General features: G+C 45.3%; 1 protein-coding gene across 2 annotated transcripts in view; it reads left to right on the plus strand.

Annotated features, from left to right (window-relative positions):
* The first annotated feature begins 14719 nt into the window (after positions 1 to 14719).
* Positions 14720 to 22391, plus strand: part of LOC134346578 (butyrophilin subfamily 3 member A1-like) — a 94984-nt gene continuing 87312 nt past the window's right edge. For both annotated transcript variants that reach the window (XM_063048008.1, XM_063048007.1), the window contains exon 1: positions 14720 to 15076. The gene's annotated coding sequence lies outside the window, so the exon portion shown is untranslated. The remainder of the gene's footprint in view (positions 15077 to 22391) is intronic.

The raw sequence follows: 22391 nt of genomic DNA on the forward strand, positions 1-22391 counted from the left end.
AACTAGGGATAGGGTTTCTCTTGTCCTCACCTACCACCCCACCAGCTTCCACATCCAGCACATAATTCTCCAAAACTTCCACCATGTCCAACTGGATCCCACTACCAAACACCTCTTTCCCTCCCCCCAACGTTCAGCTTTCCACAGGGATCGCTCCCTACACGACTCCCTTGTCCATTCGTCCCTCCCCACTGAGCTCCCTCCTGTCACTTATCCTTTCAAGTTGACCAAGTGCTTCACCCACCCCTACACCTCCTCCCTCACTACCATTCAGGGCCCCAAACAGTCCTTCCAGGTGAGGCAACACTTCACCTGTGAGTCTGTTGGGGACATATACTGTATTGGGTGCTCCAAGAGTGACCTCTTGTATATCGGTGAGATCTGACGTAGATTGGGAGACTGCTTCGCTGAGCACCTATGCCCCATCTGCCAGAACAAGCAGGATCTCCCAGTGGCCACCCATTTTAATTCCACCTCCCACTCCCATTCCGATATGTCCATCCGTGGCCTCCTCCTCTGTCGTGATGAGACCACACTTAGGTTGGAGGAGGAACACCTTGTGTAGCCTCCAACCTGATGGCATGAACATCGATTTCTCCAACTTCCAGTAATGCCTCTATTACCACCCCCCCCCCCCACCATTTTTTTGAATTATTTATCTTTCCTCATTAACGTGTCAACCTTCATGTAACCATTTCAGGAGTCAGCCTGACCAGAGGCCAGATAGAATTGGTCTCCTGCTTTGCTGAAAAGCATTAACTTTTACAGGTGACTGGTACAATGCAGTTCAGAGACGTGTTGCTGAGGCCGTATAAATGCAGATTGCTCATCTGCTGTGTAAAATCAGCCAGGAAGAATCAGATTCAGATTCACCTATTTATCACCTATACATCTGTGATGAAAGATTTAAATGTGATTCTTCCTTGAGTATATGTTAACATCCATATCACCAATAAGACAAAACTGTGTTAGCCTGGGATGTGAGAATGTGTTGGAAAGTACAAAGGAACCAGCTCACAGCCATGTTCCACGAACTTTGTGTGAGTACCAGTGCATTGCCTTGAGAGCAGAAAATGCTGAAAGATACGTTTAGATAGATAGATAGATACACTTTATTAATCCTGAGGGAAATTTGGTTTCATTACAGCCGCACCAACCAAGAATAGAGCATAAATATAGCAATACAAAAAACCCCAACAATCGAACACCAAAATGCAAACTATGCCAGATGGAAAATAAGTCCAGGACCAGCCTATTGGCTCAGGGTTTCTGACCCTCCACGGGAGGAGCTGCACGTTCGATGGCCACAGGCAGGAGCGACCTCCCGTGCCGCCAAGTGTTGTACCACGGTGGAATGTGGCTGAAGTCCAACAGTAAAAAGTTCAATATCCAATTTCCCAATTTGTCTGGGAAAGTACGAGGGAAAATGTTGTGATAGACGTTTGAAGGGATCTGAAAGGATATTAAACAACAACAAGTGGGAACTTTCTCCCAAGCTGAGCCATGACCCATGCTAAGAGTCAGGGATAGAGACAAGGACAGAGATAGAGAGAAGGAAAGAGAGGCGGACACTGAGGGAAAGCTGTCGAGCATCTTTGGTTCCCTCTGACAGTGTGTTGTGTAGCACGGTTTAGTGATTGGTTGATAAGTATTAATTTGTCCCTTGTACTGCTTTATTAACCATTATTTCTTTCTGTATTTTATTCTTTATATCTCAAATAAAGTAATTTTCTCTCACCTTTAACATCTGTACAGTACCTCCTCTGTTTGCGGATACCTCTCGCTGCTGATTCAGAAAAGAGCAACAAACAAATATTTAAATGTTTTTATTGCACAATTGACATCATCAGCAGGAGTCAGCATAACGGGGGCTATGTTTCACATACCACAGGATGGACCACAGGTGGGGTGCAGTCTGGGGTACCAGGTGCATGGGCAACACCCATGGTATTGGAGCAATGGCCAAAATATTGTTCGTGTCTTGCCCTCCACGTGCCAGAGAATCGAGATGGAGAGCAGGAGTAGTTACGTCCAGACTATGGAGCCACTCTGTTAAGCAACTTTGAGCTTCCCAATCCAGAGGAGAGTAAGGGTAGAAACTCAATTGAATTGAATTGAATTGAATATATTTCTCACGTCCTTCTCGTACATGAGGAATAATAATCTTTATGTTACGTCTCCAACTAAATGTGCAATTATAGTAATGTATAATAATCAATAATAAATAGAACAGTCAATGTAATATAGAGTACACTCAAATCAGCATGAGTTCATTAATCTGATGGCCTGGTGGAAGAAGCTGTCCTGGAGCCTGTCGGTCCTGGCTTTTATGCTGCAGTACCACTTCCCGGATGCTAGCAGCTGGAATAGATTGTGGTTGGAATAACATGGATCCCCAATGATCTTACAGGCCCTTTTCAGATACCTGTCCTTGCAAATGTCCTGAATCATGGGAAGTTCACAACTACAGATGTGCTGGGCTGTCCGCACCACTCTCTGCAGAGTCCTGCGATTAAGGGAGATGCAGCCAGTCAGGATGATCTTAATTGTGTCCCTGTAGAAAGTTCTTAGGATTTGGGGGCCCATACCAAACTTCTTCAACCATCTGAGATGAAAGAGGTGCTGTTGTGCCTTATTCACCACACAGCTGGTGTGTACAGACCACGAGAGATCCTCGGTGATGTGGATGCCAAGGAACTTGAAGCTGTTTACCCTCTCAATCCCAGACCCAGTGATGTCAATAGGGGTTAGCCCATCTCTGTTCCTCCTGTAATCCACAACCAGCTCCTTTGTTTTTCCTGAAATGTCATGCGATGGAAAAAGACATATGACGTGTTGGGCAGCAGATCATGTTCAGACAGCATGCCGGAAAGATTAGCGCCCTGGTACACTCACCTCAACTATAAGCAAATGTTTTGAGAGGCCGGTTAAAGACTACATCCACAGCCTGCTACCACCCACACTGGACCCCTACAATTTGCCTACCAACTGAACCGGTCTCCTGATAATGCCATAGCAACAGCACTACGCACCATCTTCACTCACACGGAGAAGAGGGATGCATACGTTAGAATGCTGTTCCTGGACTACAGTTCAGCATTCGACTCCACAATCCCCTCCAGATTTGACAGGAAGCTCAGAGACCTCGGCCTGCACCCCACCTTGTGCAGCTGGATACTTGACTTCCTATCGAATTGCCAACTGTTGGAAAGGACCGGCTCCCTAACCTCTGTCCCTTTGACTCTCAACACAGGTGCCCCCTAGGGTTGTGTCCTGAGTCCCCTCCTCTGCTTCCTTTACACCCACGACTGTACTGCCACACACAGCTCCAGTCTGCTGATCAAATTCGCAGATGACACAACTTGGATAAGCCTTATTGGTGATAAGGCAGTCTACAGCGGAGAGGTTGACACCTGACACAGTGGTGCCAGAGTAACAACCTCTCCCTCAATGTCCAAAAAAACAAAGGATTTGATTGTTGATTACAGGAGGAACAGACACAGGCTCGGTCTGATCAACATTAATGGGTCTGCAGATGAGACGGTGAGTAGTTTCAAGTTCCTCGGTGTTCATATCACCAATGATCTCACCTGGACTGCACACACCGGCTTTGTGGCAAAAAAGCACAACAGCATCTCTTCCACCTCAGGTAACTGAAGAAGTTCGGCATGGGCCTCCAAATCCTCAGGACTTTCTACAGGGGCACCATAGAGAGTATCCTGACTGGCTGTATCACCACCTGGTAAGGGATGTAATCACCATAGCGAAGTTGCAATTCTGGATTAAACTTGAATCAATGAAGGGTACTCGACAGTTGTGGCAGGGCTTGAATACTGTCACCTCTTATAAAATTAAACCAGGTGACATAGGTGGCAACAGAGCTTTGCTTCCAAATGAGCTCAAAGCCTTCCGTGCTCATGATCAAAACGTGGAGAAAACATCACAAATTCTCACAGCCCCAATGATCCTGTGATTTCGGTCTCTGCAGCCGACATGCAATCAACCTTCAGGAGGATGAACCCATGTAAAACATCTCACCCAGATGGTTACCTGGCCAATTACTAAAGACCTGGATTGATAAACTGGCTGGAGTAGTCACTGAGGTCTTTACCCTCTCATTTTGGCAGTCTGCTTGAAGCAGCCTTCAGTTATACCAGTGTCTAAGAAGAACATAGTAACTTGCCTCAATGACTAAGGGTACATGTCACCCAGAGCGGATGAATCGCACCCTAGGGTTCTTAAAAAGGTAGCGTTAGAGACTGCGGAGGCATTAGCAATGATCTTTCAAAAATAATTTGACCCTGCATGATGCCAGAGGACTGTAAAATTGCAAATACCACTCTCCTCTTTGAGAAAGGAGGAAGGCAGCAGGAAGGAAATTACAGAATCAGAATCATGTTTATTATCACCGACATGTTTCGTGAAATTTGTTAACTTAGCAGAAGCAATTCAATGCAATATATAATATAGAAGAAAAAGAACAATAATAAATAAATAAATAAAAATGTGCTTATACATGTATTGAATAGATTAAAATCGTGCATAAAAGCAGAAATAATGTATAGTAAAAAAGTGAGGTAGTGTTCATGGGTTTAATGTTTGTTTAGGAAACAGATGGCAGAGGGGAAGAAGCTGTTCCTGAATCACTGAGTGTGTGCCTTTAGGCTTCTGTACCTCCTACTTGATGGAAAACGTGAGAAAAGGACCAGTTAGCCTGATCTCAGTGGTTGAGAAGATGTTGGTTTCAATTGTTAAGGCAGAGTACAAAGTAAATGGCAGGATACTTGGTAGTGTGGAGGAGCAGAGGGATCTCGGGGTACATGTCCACAGATCCCTGAAAGTTGCCTCACAGGTGGATAGGGTAGTTAAGAAAGCTTATGGGGTGTTAGCTTTCATAAGTCGAGGGATAGAGTTTAAGAGTCACGATGTAATGATGCAGCTCTATAAAACTCTGGTCAGGCCACACTTGGAGTACTGTGTCCAGTTCTGGTCACCTCACTATAGGAAGGATGTGGAAGCATTGGAAAGGGTACAGAGGAGATTTACCAGGATGCTGCCTAGTTTAGAGAGTATGCATTATGATCAGAGATTAAGGGAGCTAGGGCTTTACTCTTTGGAGAGGAGGAGGATGAGAGGAGACATGATAGAGGTGTACAAGATAATAAGAGGAATAGATAGAGTGGATAGCCAGTGCCTCTTCCCCAGGGCACCACTGCTCAATACAAGAGGACATGGCTTTAACGTAAGGGGTGGGAAGTTCAAGGGGGATATTAGAGGAAGGTTTTTCACTCAGAGAGTGGTTGGTGCGTGGAATGCACTGCCTGAGTCAGTGGTGGAGGCAGATACACTAGTGAGGTTTAAGAGACTACTAGACAGGTATATGGAGAAATTTAAGATGGGGGCTTATATGGGAGGCATAGTTTGAGGGTCAGCATAACATTGTGGGCTGAAGGGCCTGTACTGTGCTGTACTATGCTATGTTCTATGTTCTATGAGGTTATGGAGTACTTGGTGACACAGGACAAGATAGAACAAAGTCAGCATGGTTTGCTTAAGATAAAATCTTTCCCGGTGAACCTGTTGGAATTCTTTGAGGCGATTACAAGTAGGATAGATAAAAGGGATGTTGCATATTTGGACTTTCAGAAGGCCTTTGACAAAGTGCCACACATGAGGCTGCTTACCAAATTAAGAGCCCAGGGTATTACTGAACAGTTACTAACATGGTTAGAGCACTGGCTGGCTGCCAGTGACTAGTAGTGTTCTGCATGGGTCAGTGTTGGGACCGCTTCTTTTATGCTGCATATCAATGATTTTGATGATGGAATAGATGGCTCTGTTGCCATGTTTGCAGATGTTAGGATGCCTGGTAGAGTGGCTGGTAGTGTTGAAGAAACAGGTGGGATGCAGAAGGACATACAGATTAGGAGAATGGGCAAGAAAGTGGCAAATGAAATACGATGTTGGAAAATGCTTGGTCATGCACTTTTGTAGTAGAAATAAATGTGCTGATTATTTTCTAAAGAGGGAGAATTTCCTAAAATCTGAAATGCAAAGGGTCTTGGGCGTCCTTGTACGGAATACCCGAAAGGTTAACTTGCAGGTTGAGTCAGTGGTGAGGAAGGCAAATGCAATGTTAGCATTCATTTCAAGAAGCCCAGAATACAAGCGCAAGAATGTGGTGCTGATGCACTGGTGAGGCCTCACCTTGAGTATTGTGAACAGTTTTGGGCTCCTCATGTACAAAAAATTGTGCTGTCATTGGAGAGGTCTGGAGGAGATGCACAAGGGTTATCACATGAAGAACGTTTGATAGTCCTGGGTCTGTACTCACTGGAATTTAGAAGGATGAAGGGGGATCTCATTGGAGCCTTTCAAAGGTTGAAAGGCTGAGACAGAGCAGATGTGGAAAGGATATTTCCCCAGGTGGGGGAGTCTAGGACAAGAGGACACAGACTCAAGATAGAGGGGAGTCCATTTAAAATGGAGATACAAAGAAATTTATTTTGCCAGAGGGTGGTGAATTTGAGGAATTTGTTTCCACATGCATCTGTGGAGGCCAGGTTATTGGGTGTATTTAAGGCAGAGATTGATAGGTCCTTGGTTGGACATGGCGTCAAAAGCTACGGGAAGGAGGCTGGGGAATGGGGTTGAGAAAGGGAAAAGGGATCAGGTATGATTGAATGGTGGAGCAAACTTGATGGGCCAAATGGCCTAATTCTGCTCCTATGTCTTATGACTGTGAGGGGTTTCTTCTTTTAAGTTACTGCATAGGCTAATTAAAATGGCTTCTTTGTTACGTTATAATTAAAATGGCTTCTTTGTTATGTTAACTGCTGAGAAAGTTCTCTCGCTAGCAGCTTGTTTGGGTTATATTATTGATAACAGAGTGAACGAACCAATTGGGATAGATGTTATTCTTTCTACTGTGTCTGTAAGTTATTGTGATGTGCGGGTTTTTGGGCAGAAGGTCTTGGAAGAGAGAGAGAATGGACAAACTGCTGTGAGCTGGCTAATGGGGTCGGACCCCGAGCAGGAGTCCAAGGTCCAGGGTCTTCGGCAAGGAGAGGAGACGGAGACAGACTTGTGTGGAGCGCCAGGTCAACCACCGTGGTTGGTCGCAGGTGGCAGGTCGAGGTGGTCAGAGGGGATCGAATGGTGAAGAGAGGCTCATTACGAGAGCTTCAACTGTTGTGCACGAAGAGATTGAACTTTGATAAGTGTGGCGCCTTTTATTTTCCTTTAATATTTTATCTCTATTAACTATATAGTTCCAGTAATATCTATAAACTGTAATTCATTTAATCATAGATGGTGTATTGTCTGTTATTTGGCGGGGTGGGGTACATCACACAGCATCCACACAAACCTAGTTACCCAGTTTGGCAGAGCCGAGGGCTGTTTCCCCAGAAGACAGCGAGTTGAGCGACACTGAGGCTTGCCTGGGGGGGGGCGCTATATTTAGGGGCTTTTGTCTGGGGTTGGATTCAGTGGTGTGCTACGTGGTTGCCCTGTTTAAGTCAGTAATGTGTGTCTCTGTGGATTATTTGCTGGTTATTGCTGCATGCGTGTTGGGTGAGGTCTTTGTTCGAGTTCAGACTAGTGCTGACGAGTTGGTTGTGGGAGTCGGGGCTGGCCATCCTGTTGGGAGAGAGAGGAAAAAGTGGTCTGATTCGGAGGTAATGGGGAATGGGGTTGAGGAGGGGAAAAAAGGATCGGCCATGATTAAATGGTGGAGCAGACTCAATGGGCCAAATGGCCTAAATCTGCTCCTATGTCTTATGGTCTTTTGACTATCATCCAGTTGCACTGACATTCACAGTGAAGAGACGTTTTGAAAGGTTTGTCATGAAATATAACCTGCCTGAGAAGTGAATTGTGTCCACTACAGTTTGTCTACCAGAGCAAAAGGTCCACAGCAGATTCCATCTCATTGTCTCTCCACTTAACCTTGGAACATCTGGACAGCAAAAATGAGATCCCCCTTCATCCTTCTAAAGGTGCATACATCAAAATGCTCTTTATTGACTGCAGCTCAGCATTAAATACCAATTTCCCCTCAAAACTAATCAGCGAGCTTCAAGACCTAGCTCTCATTTCCTCCTTCTGCAGTTGGAGCCTCAACTTCCTCAATTACAGACCAGTCAGTACGGATTGGCAACAACATCTCCTTTGTGATCTCCATCAGCACAGTTGCACCACAATGCTGTGTGCTCAGCTTTCTAGTCTACTCACTTTACAATGTGTGGCTAAGCTCAGCTCCAACGTCACATTAAAGTTTGCTGATGACATCACTGTCATACGTTGAATCAAAGGTGATAATGAATCAACATATAAGAGGGAGTTTGACTACCTGGCTGAGTGCTACCAGAACAACAACCTCTCACACAATGTCAGCAAGACCAAAGAGCTGATTCTTGACTTTAGGAGGTGTAAACCAGAGGTTCATGAGCCAGTCCTCATCAGTGGATCAGAAGTGGAAAGGGTCAGCAATTTCCTCAGTACTGTATTATTATTTTTGAGGATCTGTCCTTGGCCCAGTATGCAAGTTCAGTTACAAAGAAAACACTGCAGTGCCTCTAATTCCTCAGGAGTTTATGAAGATTTGTATGACATCTACAACTTTGACAAACTTCTATTGTGCTAGAGGAGAGTATATTCACTGGCTGCATCAGAGCCTGGTATGGAAACACCAATACCCTTAAATAGAAAACCCTACAAAACGCAGTTGATACAGCCCAGTAAGGCAGAGGTAAGTCCTCCCCACCAGTGTGCGTATCTACACGAAGCATTATCGCAGGAAAGCAGGATTCATCATCATGGACCTCCACCACCCAGGTCCTGCCCACTTCTTGCTGCTTCCATCAGGAATAAGGTACAGGAGCCTCAGGACTCACACCACCAGGCTGAGGATCAATTACCATCCCTCAACCATCAGGCTCCCGAACCAAAGTGAATAACTTCATTTGCCCCATCTTTGAAATGTCCCTACAACCTATGGATCACCCTCAAGGACTCTTCATCTCATGTTCTCAATATTTGTCACTTACTTATTATTATTCATTTATTTTTATTTGCACAGTTTATACACTGGTTGAATGCCAAAGTTGGTGCAGTTGCTCATTGATTCTCTATGGTTATTTATTTATTTAAAAATTTATTGAGATACAGCGCAGAATAGGCCCTTCTGGCCCTTTGAGCCACATTGACCAGCAGCAAACTAACAACTGCTCCAATTTAATCCTAGCAAAATCATGGTACAATTTACAATGTCCAATTAAACTACCAACTGGTCTGTCTTTGGACTGTGGGTGGAAACCAGAGTACCCAGAGAAAACCCACTCGGTCACGGGGAGAACATACAAACTCCTTGCATCCGGGTAGCCTGTACTGTAAAGCGTTGTGCTAACCACGATGCTAATGTACCTAAGATGGATTTATTGAGCATGCCTGCAAGAAAATGAAACTCAGGTTTGCATATCGTTTGGAGCAAAAAGACTGTGAGTGAACGGCTGATTTCCGGAGCGAAGGCAGTATTTTTTTTACTACTCAGGGTAAAAGGGAGGCGACACTGCGCAGGTGCATGACATCAGCCTGTAGAGCGCAAAAGGTTTAAAAAGAAGACCGCCATATCCAGCGGACAGCGGAATGATAGGGCTTTGGATCAACGGGCTTAAGCGGTAACGGGACGAGGCGAGGTAGGTCTACCTGTGTTATTTGCGGAAAGGAGGAAGATGTGTGTGAGGCCAGTTTTCTGTGCTCAGTGTCAGATGTGGGAGGTCCTGGAGTCTCCCAGCCTCCCGGACGGCCATATCTGCACCAGGTGTGTCGAGCTGCAGCTCTAAGGGACCTTGTTAGGAAACTGGAGATGCAGCTCAATGATCTTCGCCTGGTCAGGGAGAGCGAGGAAGTGATAGAGAGGAGCTATAGGCAGGTGGTCACACCGGGGCCACAGGCGACAGACATGTGGGTCACAGTCAGGAGAGGGAAGGGGAAGAGTCAGGTACTAGAGAGTACCCCTGTGGCTGTACCCCTTGACAATAAGAATTCCTGTTTGAGTAATGGGGGGTGGGACAGCCTACCTGGGGGAAGCAACAGTGGCCGTGCCTCTGGCACAGAGTCTGGCCCTGTGGCTCAGAAGGGTAGGGGAGGGAAGAGAAAGGCAGTAGTGGTAGGCGGCTCTATAGTTAGGGGGTTAGACAGGTGATACTGCGGACGCAGGAAAGAAACACGAATGATAGTTTGCCTCCCAGGTGCCAGGGTCCGGGACGTTTAAGATCGCGTCCAAGATATCCTGCGTAGGAAGGAGAACAGCCAGAAGTCATGGTACACCAGTGACATAGGTAGGAAAAGGGAAGAGGTCCTGAAAAAAGACTACAGGGAGTTCGGAAGGAAGTTGAGAAGCAGGACCACAAAGGTACTAATCTCGGGATTACTGCATGTGCCACACGACAGTGAGAATAGGAATAGGAAGAGGTGGAGGATAAATGCGTGACTGAGAGATTGGAGCAGGGGGCAGGGATTCAGATTTCTGGATCATTGGGACCTCTTTTGGGCAGGTGTGACCTGTACAAAAAGGACGGGTTGTACGTGAATCCCAGGGGGACCTATATCCTGGCGGGGAGGTTTGCTAAGGCTACTGGAGAGAGTTTAAACTAGAATTGTTGGGGGGTGGGAACCGAACTGAAGTGATGGAGGAAAGGGAGGTTGGCTCACAAATAACAAGGCTTGTAGACAGTGCGAGAGGGAGGATAGGCAGGTGATAGAGAAGGGATGCACCCAGACTGAAGGTTTGAGATGTGTCTATTTTTATGCAAGGAGCATTGTGAACAAAGCGGATGAGCTTAGAGCATGGATCAATACTTGGAGATATGATGTGGTGGCCGTTACAGAGACATGGATGGCTAGTGGACAGGAATGGTTACTTCAAGTGCTGGGCTTCAGATGTTTCAGAAAGGACAGGGAGGGAGGCAAAAGAGGTGGGGGCATGGCACTGTTGATCAGAGATAGTGTCACGGCTGCAGAAAAGGTGGACATCATGGAGGGATTGTCTACGGAGTCCCTGTTAGTGTTGGCGTATGGCCAAGAGGTTAAGGCGTCAGGCTAGTGATCTGAAGGTCGCTAGTTCGAGCCTCAGCTGAGGCAGCCTGTTGTGTCCTTGAGCAAGGCACTTATCCACACATTGCTCTGCGATGACACTGGTGCCAAGCTGTATCGGCCCTAGTGCCCTTCCCTTGGACAACATCGGTGGCATGGAGAGGGGAGACTTGCAGCATGGGCAACTGCTGGTCTTCCATACAACCTTTCCCAGGCCTGCACGCTGGAAAACTTCCAAGGTGCAAATCCATGGTCTCACAAGACTAACGGATCCCTATGTGTTTTTATTGGCCACTCAATAGTAACAGGGATATTGAGGAGCAGATAGGGAAACAGATTCTGGAAAGGTGTAATAATAACAGAGTTGTCGTGATGGGAGATTTTAATTTTCCAAATATCAAAAGATATTTTCCTAGAGCAAGGGGTTTAGATGGGGTGGAGTTTGTTCAGTGTGTTCAGGAAGGTTTCTTGACACAATATGTAGATAAGCCCGACAAGAGGAGAGGCTATACTTGATTTGGTATTGGGAAATGAACCTGGTCAGGTATCAAATCTCTCAGTGGGAGAGCATTCTGGAGATAGTGATCATAATTCTATCTCCTTTAGAATAGCATTGGACAGAGATAGGAACAGACAAGTTAGAAAAGTGTTTAATTGGAGTAAGGGGAATTATGAGGCTATCAAGCAGGAAATTGGAAGCTTAAATTGGAAACAGATATTCTCAGGGAAAAGTACGGAAGAAATGTGGCAAATGTTCAGGGGATATTTGTGTGGAGTTCTGCATAGGTACTTTCCAATGAGACAGGGAAGTTATGGTAGGGTACAGGAACAGTGGTGTACAAAGCCTGTAATAAATCTAGTCCAGAAGAAAAGGAAAGCTTACAAAAGAGTCAGAGAGCCTGGTAATGTTAGAGATCTATAAGATTATAAGGCCGCTAGGAAGGAGCTTAAGAAGGAAATTAGGAGAGCCAGAAGGGGCCATGAGAAGGCCTTGGTGGGCTGGATTAAGGAAAACCCCAAGGCATTCTACAAGTATGTGAAGAGCAAGTGGATAAGATGTGAAAGAATTGGACCTATCAAGTATGACAGTGGGAAAGTGTGTATTCAACCAGAGGAAATAGCAGAGGTACTTAATGAATACTTTACTTCAGTATTCACTATGGAAAAGAATTATAGTAATGACTTGCAGCAGACTGAAAAGCCTGAGCATGTAGATATTAAGAAAGAGGATGTGCTGGAGCTTTTGGAAAGCATCAAGTTGGAGAAGTCGCCGGGACCGGATGAAATGTACCCCAGGCCACTGTGGGAGGCAAGGGAGGAGATTGCTGAGCCTCCTATCTTTGCATCGTTAATGGGGACAGGAGAGGTTCCGGAGGGTTGGAGGGTTGGAGGGTTGCGGATGTTGTTTCTTTATTCAAGAAAGGGAGTAGAGGTAGCCCAGGAAATTATAGACCAGTGAGTCTTACCTCAGTGGTTGGTAAATTGACGGAGAAGATCCTGAGATCAGGATTTATGAACATTTGGAGAGGCATAATATGATTACGAATAGTCAGCATGACTTTGTCAAGGGCAGGTCATGCCTTACGAGCCTGATTGAAGTTTTTGAGGATGTAACTAAACATATTGAAGAGGGAAGAGCAGTAGATGTAGTGGATATGGATCTCAGCAAGGCATTTGATAAGGTACCCCATGAAAGGCTTATTGAGAAAGTAAGGAGACATGGAATCCAAGAGGACATTGCTTTGTGGATCCAGAACTGGCTTGCCCACAGAAGGCAAAGAGTGGTTGTAGATGGGTCATATTCTGCATGGAGGTCGATCATCAGTGGAGTGCCTCAGGGATCTGGTCTGGGACCCTTACTCTTCGTGATTTTTTAAAATGACCTGAATGAGGAAGTTGAGGGATGGGATAGTAAGTTTGCTGATGACGCAAAGGTTGGAAGTGTTGTGGATTGTGTGGAAGGCTGTCAGAGGTTACAGCGGGACATTGATAGGATGCAAAACTGGGCTGAGAAGTTGCAGATGGAGTTCAACCCAGATAAGCGTGAGATGGTTCATTTTGGTAGGTCAAATATGACGGCAGAATATAGTATTAATGGTAAGACTCTTGGCAGTGTGGAGGATCAGAGGGATCTTGGGGTCCGAGTCCAAAGGACGCTCAAAGCAGCTGCGCAGGTTGACTCTGTGGTTAACAAGGCATACGGTGTATTGGCCTTCATCGATCGTGGAATTGAATTTAGGAGCCGAGAGCTAATGTTGTAATGGACCCTGGTCAGACCCCACTTGGAGTACTGTGCTCAGTTCCGGTTGCCTCACTACAGGAAGGATGTAGAAGCCATAGAAAGTGTGCAGAGGAGATTTACAAGGATGTTGCCTGGATTGGGGAGCATGTCTTTTGAGAATAGGTTGAGTAAACTCGGCATTTTCTCCTTGGAGCGATGGAGGATGAGATGTGACCTGATAGAGGTGTATAAGATGATGAGAGGCATTGATCATGTAGATAGTCAGAGGCTTTTTCCCTGGGCTGAAATGGTTGACACAAGAGGACACAGGTTTATGTTGCTGTGGAGTAGGTACAGAGGAGATGTCAGGGTAAGTTTTTTTAATCAGAGAGTGGTGAGAGCATGGAATGGGCTGCCAGCAACGGTGGTGGAGGCGGATACGATAGGGTCTTTTAAGAGACTTTTGGATAGGTACATGGAGCTCAGAAAAATAGAGGGCTATAGGTAAGCTGAGTAAATGCTAAGGTAGGGACAGGTTCGGCACAACTTTGTGGGCCAAAGGGCCTGTATTGTGCTGTAGGGTTTCTATGACATATATATACATACACACACACACTTTGATATTAATTTACTTTCAACTTGTTTCAGCACCATTCAGCTCGGTACCCTGTGTCACTCCTGTACACCGACTCATCACCAGCTGTGAATCATCGTGATATAATTGGCAAACTTGTATAAAGTTGTGTGAGGAGCCATTTCAAAGAAACTTCTGATTTCCAGCCTCGCTGACAGGCTGTGACCACAGACTCCGCCTCTGAACTTGAGTTTTTATCAGACTTTGACTTTCAACAGTAAAACAGGTCATCATGGGCAAGAAACACACACAAAATGCTGGAGGAACTTAACAGGCCAGGCAGCATTTACAGAAAGCGTACAGTCGACGTTCTAGGCCTAAATCCCTCGGTAGGACAGGAGAAAACAAAACCTGAGTAGTAGCTTTCAGTGGGGGGCGGGAGGGGAGGGGAGGGGGAGAGAGAAAAATGCAAGGCGACCGGTGAAACCTGAAGGGGGAGGGATGAAGTAAAGAGCTGGAAAGTCTCACTGATATACAGGAGGCCACACCTGGAGCACCAGACATAGTATATGACCCGAACACCTCACCTACGAGGACTGTTTAGGGCCCTGAATAGTAGTGAGGGAAGAGGTGTAGGGGCAGGTGTAGCACTTGTTCCGCTTGCAAGGATAAGTGCCAGAAGGGAGATCAGTGGGGAGGGACAAATGCACAAGGAAGTCGCACAGGGAGGGGTCCCCACAAAAAACAGAGTGGGTTAAACGGTGGGGGAGGGGAAAGAGAAACACAAGGTGAGAGATGAAACCGGGAGGGGTGAAGGAGCTGGGAAATTGATTGCTGAAAGAAATACAGAGCTAGAGAAAGGGGAATATAACGGAGAGGGCAGAAGGCCATTGAAGAGAGAAAAGGAGAAGGAGCACTAGAGGGAGTTGTTGGGCTGGTATTGTTCTCTCCAATCCCCGACACAGTTTCACTCTTCTAGCCCCGGCTATTTCACTGCATCTATGTTACAGGAAAGTATAATTAGTTTACTTTTTCCTCTGGCAGCTGCCGTGACGCCGACTTTGTGGTGCTCCTGACCAAGAAAGTTCTGCTCTGAGTTGCTTACTCCGCGTTACTGCTGAGCGCTCGTTAAAAACTTCCCCACAAGGAGTGGGGAGGGAGTTCTGCGTGAGGAAGCTAATCGGGTGAGTGGGGCTCGGGAACATGTCACCGCACGGGAACCACCCGGACAAAGTGGGTCACTTTCCTCTTTCCTAGCGCAGTCAGTGAGGGGGAGACCCGCAGCTACCGGCCGGCTCACGGCCCCGAGACTGGCTCCGCCTCGTTGTTGTTGCCGGAGCCGGAACGGCGAACCCGTCTGCTCCGGAGAATCGGGAGAGCGAGGGCTAGGCAGGTGAGGGAGGTGGAAGTCCTTAAAACCCCAAGACAAAGGGGCAGAATCCATCATGGGTGATCCCGGATCCCACTGAACCCCATAAACCAGCCTTCTCGCCGGACCCTTTGATGTCCTGATCAATCTGGAAACTATCAACTTCCGCCTTTAATATACCCACGGACTTGGCCTCCACGGCAGCCTGTGACAGAGCTTTCCAGAGATTCGCTACTCTCTGGCTATTAAAAAAAATCCTCCTCGCCTCAGTTCTGAAAAGTCGCCCCTCAATTTTGAGGCTGTGCCCTCTTGTTCTGGATACGCCCGTCACTGAACATCCTCTCCACATCCACCTTATCTGGTCATTATCACATTCGGTAGGTTTCAATGAGATCCCCTCTCCCCGCATTCTTCTAAATTCCAGTGGGTCCAGGCTCAAAGCTGCCAAACTGTCCTTGTATGTTAACCCCTTCATTCCCGGAATCATCCTCCTGAACCTCCTCTGGACTCTCGCCAATGACAACCCATTCCTTCTGACATATGGGGCCCAAAACTGTTGACAATACTCTCAATGCAGCCTGACTAGTGTCGTATAAAGCCTCAGCATTATCTCCTTGTTTTTATATTGTATTACCCTTGAAATGAATAACAACATTGCATTTGCCTTCTTTACCACAGACTCGCCCTGTAAATTCACCTTCCGGGAGTCTTGCATGAGGACTCCTAAGTCCCTTTGCCCCTCTGATGTTTGAATTTTCTGCCCATTAAGATAATAGTATGTATTATTGTTCCTTTTACCAAAATTAATTTATCATACATTTCGCAACACTGTATTCCATCTGCCACTCTTTGCTCATTCTTCCCATTTGTCCAAGACCTTCTGCAATCTCATTGCTTCCTGGGCACTACCTACCCCTTCACCTATTTTTGTATCATCTGCAAACTTTTCCACGGTGCCATCGATTCCATTATCTAAATCATTGACAAACAACGTGAAAAGTAGCGGTCTCAATATTGATTCCTGAGGAATACCACTGGTCACTGGCAGCCGACCAGAAAAAGTCCCCTTTATTCCCATTTGCTGCCTCCTGCCAGTCAGACATTCTTCTATCTATGTCAGCATTTTTCCTGCAATGCCATGAGATTTTACCTTGTTAAGCAGCCGCATGTGTGGCACCTTATCAAATACTTCCTGAAAATTTGAGTAAGTGAAATTCACTGCCTCTCATTTGTCCACCTTGCTTGTTACTTCGTCGAAGAACTCTGACAGATTTGTCAGCAAAGATTTCCCTTTACAGAAACCAATGCTGATTTTGACTTATTTTATCATTAGTCTCCAAGTACCATGAAACCTCATTCTTAATAATAAACTCCAACCCTTTCGCAACCACTGAGGTCAGGCTAACTGGCCTATAATTTCCTTTGTTTTGCCTTCCTCCCTTCTGAGAGAGTGGAGTGACATTTGCAATTCTCCAGTCCTCTGCAACCATGCCAGAATCAAGTGATTCTTGAAAGATCGTGTCTGCTATCTCTTCATAACCTCTCTCAAGATTCTGAGATATAGTCCATCTGGTCCAGGTGACTTTATCCACATTAAAACCTTTGAGTTTGCTAGCACTTTTTTCTTTGTAATACCAATGACACTCACTCCTGCTCCCTGACACTCATGGACCTCTGGCACACTGCTAGTGTCTTGCAGTGAAGATTGACGTAAATAACTCATTAAGTTCATCGGCCATTTCTTTGTCCTTCATTACTACCTCATCAGCATCATTTTCCAGTGGTCCAATATCAACCATCATCTTCCTTTTACTCTTTATATAACTAAAAAAATACTTTTAGTATCCTGCTTTATGTTATTGCTTCGTTTGATTTCATATTTCATCTTTTCCCTTCTTATGGCTTTTTCAATTGCCTTTTGTTGGATTTTAAAAACTTCTCAGTCATCCAATTTCCCACTCACGTTTGTCCTTTCCTTGGTTTTTATGCCGTCCTTAACTTCCCTTGTCAGCCATGGTTGACTACCCCTTTCATTTCAGAACTACTTCTTCTGTGGGACATATCTATCCTGTACCTTGTTAATTATTCCCAGAAACATCAGCCACCTCTCCTCTGCTGTCAGCCCCGCCAGTATCCCCCTCCAATCCACCCGGGCAAGCTCTTCTCTCACATCTCTGTAATTCCCTTTATTCCATTGAAATGCTGATACATCTGACTTGTGCTTCTCCCTCTCAAATTGCAGCATGAATTCAATCGTATTCTGATCACTGCCTCCGAAGGATTCCTTTACTGTAAGCTCCATAATAAAATTTGGATTATTAAATAACACCCAATCAAAGATAGCCTTTCCCCTTGTAAGTTCAAGCACAAGCTGCTCTAAAAAGACGTCTCGTAAGCATTCAACAAATTCCCTTTCTTGCTAGCCAACACAAACATGATTTTCCCAATCCCCTTGCATATTGAAGTCCCCCATTAAAATTGTGATATTACCCTTATTACATGCCCTTTCCAGTTCCTTTTGCAATCTCCCTTTGAAAACTGGATGGATCCTGGGGTTTGTTTACTTACAGCAGTGACTTTCAAAGTTCAAAGTACGTATTTCACCATATACAAGACTGATTCATTTTCGAGTGTCCATATTCAATAAAACCATAGAATAATAACTATAACTGGTTGAACACACTGATTGGGCATTGAACCAGTGTGCAAAATACAATGATCTCTATAAATACAAAAAGAAAGAAATATCATACGAGGAAAGTTTGATGCCTCTTGGTCTGTACTCACTGGAAGTAAGAAGGATGAGGAGTGAGGGATCTCATTGGATCCTTTTGAATGTTGAAAGGCCAAGACAGAGTGGATGTGGAAAGGATGTTCCCCATGGTGGGGGAGTCCAGGACAGGCAGGGACAGCCTCAGGATAGAGGAGTGCCCATGTAAAACACAGATGTGGAGAATTTTCTTCAGCCAGAGGGTGAGGCATTTGTGGAATTTGTTACCGCATGTAGTCATGGAGGCCAGGTTGTTGGGGTCTATTTAAGGCAGAGATTGACAGGTTCTTGATTGGCCATGGGTTCAAAGGTTGTGGAGAGAAGGATGCAGAATGGGATTGAGGAAGGGAAAAGAGGATTAGCCGTGATTGAATAATGGAGCTGACTTCTTGGGCCAAATGCCCTAATTCTTCTCCTATATCTTATGGTCTTATAATAAATAAACAATGAATACCGGGAACATGAGTTATCTGAGCGACTTTGTGGTGACACAGCTATTTTTTTTATAAACTCCATGACAACCATGGTGTCTTCATTCATATCCTCAAAGGAGCCCTTGAACAGGGCCCAGTCTGCTGACTCGTAGCAATCCTGTAGCCACTCCTCTGTCTCCAGCGACCACCTCTTTGTGGTCCTAATTTCTAAAGCCTTGCTGTTCAGCGTCTTCTATGACTTAGCTTTCAGACTGTGATGGGCGCTAACTGACTGGAAGGAGGAAGGAGGGGAGAATGAGGAGGGGAGAGGGGATTTCATTAAAAACTACTGAATGTGGAAATAACTAGATATGGTGGATGTGGAGAGGATGTTCACTGTGATGAGCGTGTCCAGAACAAGAGGGCACAGCCTCAAAATTGAGGGGCGACTTTTCAGAATGGAAGCAAGGAGGATTTTTTTTAATAGCCAGAGAGTAGTGAATCTCTGGAATGCTCTGTCACAGGCTGCCGTGGAGGCTGAGTCCGTGGGTATATTAAAGGCGGAAGTTGATCGTTTCCTGATTGGTCAGGGCATCAAAGGTTACGGCGAGAAGGCTGGTTTATGTGGTTCAGTGGGATTCGAGATCACCAATGATGGATTCTGCTCCTTTATCCAGACATCCCACCTCTCCCGGAAGTTCCGGGAGTCTCCCGCTTATTAATAGTGGCTCCCTGATATCCGCAAATTATATACAATGTCCCAGAAATCAATTTTTTTGAGAGAGCGAGCGCAAGGGAGACCACGAGACAGAATTTGGCGAAATTTCTCCTTGTATATGTTTTGTGGAAAGCAAGAAATAACACAAAGTACATTAAATGCAATTTTTGACAGTGAAAGTGTTGATTGTACTCTGCCACTGTTTACAGACAGATTTTTCAGTTGCTGGCCCTTTGTGAGAAAGCTTGCTGCATATGTTGGCCATGACAAATTTTGTGGCTCATATAGTATTATTGGTTCAGAGTTTAGATGACAAAGTTGTAATCCTGACCTCAGGTCTTGTTTGTGGAGTTTATACATTTTCTCTGTGACTGTGCAGGATTGCCCTGCATGCTTAGTTTCCACATGCATCCCATAAACTCTAAGATTGATAGGCTAATTGGTTGCTGTAAATACCGTAATGACCAGGGGAACATTTGGGGAGTTGATGTGAATGTGAAGAGAGTAAAATGAATGAGGGAAGGATTACTGTCAGTGGATGTTTGGTGTTAACACAAATTTTGTGGACTTATTGGCCTGTTTCCATCCTGTTCTGTTTTGTAAATCTATCAAAGTCCATAAAATATGCTAGTTATCAAAGGATCTGGAGCTTTTGTCGCTTAAATGATGAATAAATTCTCCACACATGAGAGAACATTGAACCAGTGAGCAAAATACAACAATCGCTGTAAATACAAAGAGAAAGAAATATTATACGAGGAACGTTTGATGGCTCTTGGTCTGTACTTGCTGGAGTTAAGAAGCTTTTGCGGGGGGGGGGGGTGGTGGCGCTGGAATCTCATTGAAACCTTTTGAATGTTGAAAGGCCAAGACAGAGTGGATGTGGAAAGGATGTTTCCCATGGTGGGGGAGTCCACCAAGGGGTTTCAGCCTCAGGATAGAGGAATGCCCATTTAAAACAGAGATGTGGAGAAATTTCTTCAGCCAGAGGGTGATGCATTTGTGGAATTTGTTACCACATATAACTGTGGAGGCCAGGTCGTTAGGTGTATTTAAGGTAAAGATTGACAGGTTCTTGATTGGCCATGGGATCAAAGGTTACAGGAATGGGGTTGAGGAAGAGATAAAGGGATCAGCTGTGATTGAATAGCGGAGCAGACTTGATGGTCCAAATGGCCTAATTCTGCTCCTATGTCTTATGGTCTTATAAGCAATAAATATCGAGAACATGAGTTACCTGAGCGACTTTACAGCAACACAGCTTTTTTTTAATAAAATCCATGACAACCATGGTGTCTTCATTCATATCCACAAATGAGTCCTTGAACAGGGCCCAGTCTGCTGACTCGAAGCAATCCTGTAGCCACTCCTCTGTCTCCAGCGACCACCTCTTTGTGGTCCTAATTTCTAAAGCCTTGCTCTTCCGCCTCCTCTGTAACCTATCTTTCAGACTGTGACAGGCACTAATTGTCTGGAAGGAGGAAGGAGGGAAACTTTCTGTTCCCCGTGCTGAAACTCATTGGCAGGGCTGTGGGGGCTTCCCGGGTCTGGGTGTTGGGGCAAACTGCACAGCTCATTGGAGAGATCCCACTCCTCCCTCCACTTTCACTCTTGTTATTTGTGTTTCCCGGGGCTGTCTTGTTGCACATTTCATATTTCCATCGCTTATTGATTCAGTCGGTGGTTGGGAGAGGGGTCTTGTTGGAAGTCTTTAAAAACTCATACAGGAGATTGATGGTTAGAGATGAGCTGGATATTGTGTACTGAGAAGAGGAGGACGGCATGGAGCATGGATACCGACAGACTGTTCGGGATAATTATCTGAATGTCCTGTTTCTCTGACTAAAGTGTGATTTGAATTTTCTGTGCCTCATATTTTATTTGTTATGGGGGGAGGCCATTTGGCTCAGGGAGTCTGTGTGGAATCCAACAGCAGTGACTTTTGTTCCATTTTCCTGTTATTTTCCCCAGAAACTTATTACTCTTGAGTGCCAAATGAAGTAGGGGAATTTACAGCAGCCGATTAACCTATCAAACAACCCATCTTCGGGATGTGGGAGGACACTGGAGCTCCCAGGGGAAACCCATCAGTCTCAGACTGTGCAACTCCCAACAGACAGTCCCAGACTGAGGTCAGGATGGAACCAGTGTCACTGATTGAAGTGAAGAAGCAGCACCATTACTCTTTATAATCTAAAAGTTGCAAGCAATTGTCTCCCGGGACTCACAGTCCTGTTAGTCACAGTCACTCTGTGGGAAGCATTTCCAGACATTTTGAGTGGACACAAATTGTGACCAGCAGACATTGTTTGTCTGCAGGCAGTTCCACACATGGAGGGGCTTTGGAGAGGTGGATTTTCAGCAGCTTGACAAAACACTGACTCTCAAATTCTCCATCTTGATCTAGTCATACCTGAGAGTTGGTCTGAAATACGAGGGTGATACTCAGTAACTGTTTCCTCAACCTCAGAGTGCCATAATCGAGAACCCCACTGGAAACAGTTCTGATCTGTAAATTGCTGATCCTACTATCAAAAAGTCATTGTGTAGAATATTAGACTTCCCTATCGAGGCTACTCCTAAGCTTTTTGAAAGGATATGATTCCATATTGTTTCTTTGGAAAATTTGTTTTTTGATGGCCTTAGCAACATGCCTCTGAACTTTAGTGTGTCAGTCACCTATAAAAGTTAGTGCTTTTCTGCAATGCAAGGGACCAATTCTATCTGGCCTCTGGTCACGTTGAACACTGAAATGGTTGCATGAAGGTTGACATCTAATAATTCAACAAACTCTAGACTGACCTGAGTTCAGCTGCATCAGCTGAAGGTGGTACTTTGATAATTGCATCGACTTTGCTCTGAGGCCTTGAACTCCAGCATCAGTTTGACAGGCCATGTAATGCTTAGTATTTGTGGAAATTGGCATTTTGCATGCTGACACTGATTCCATTAAGACTGCAGTCTGACCATCACTACTCCTGGTAGCTCCATACTGAAACCAGGATTTCACAGATGAAGCGGCCAGAGCGTGAGTGGGCCAGTGAAGTAGCGGAGCTTTGAGGCTTTGACTCGAGAGATTCTGGCAGTTTTGGCAGTTAGTCTGTGCAATCAAGTCAATCAAGATTTGAATAGATCAGCAGAAAGCAGTTGATTAGACAATCAAGATTTGAATAGCTCAGACTCAGCAGAAAGCAGCTGATTGGGCAGTCGAGGTCAGGTGACCAAACAT

The sequence above is a fragment of the Mobula hypostoma genome, chromosome 5 (assembly GCF_963921235.1).
Source record: "Mobula hypostoma chromosome 5, sMobHyp1.1, whole genome shotgun sequence".
In the NCBI taxonomy this organism is placed as follows: Eukaryota; Metazoa; Chordata; class Chondrichthyes; order Myliobatiformes; family Myliobatidae; genus Mobula; species Mobula hypostoma.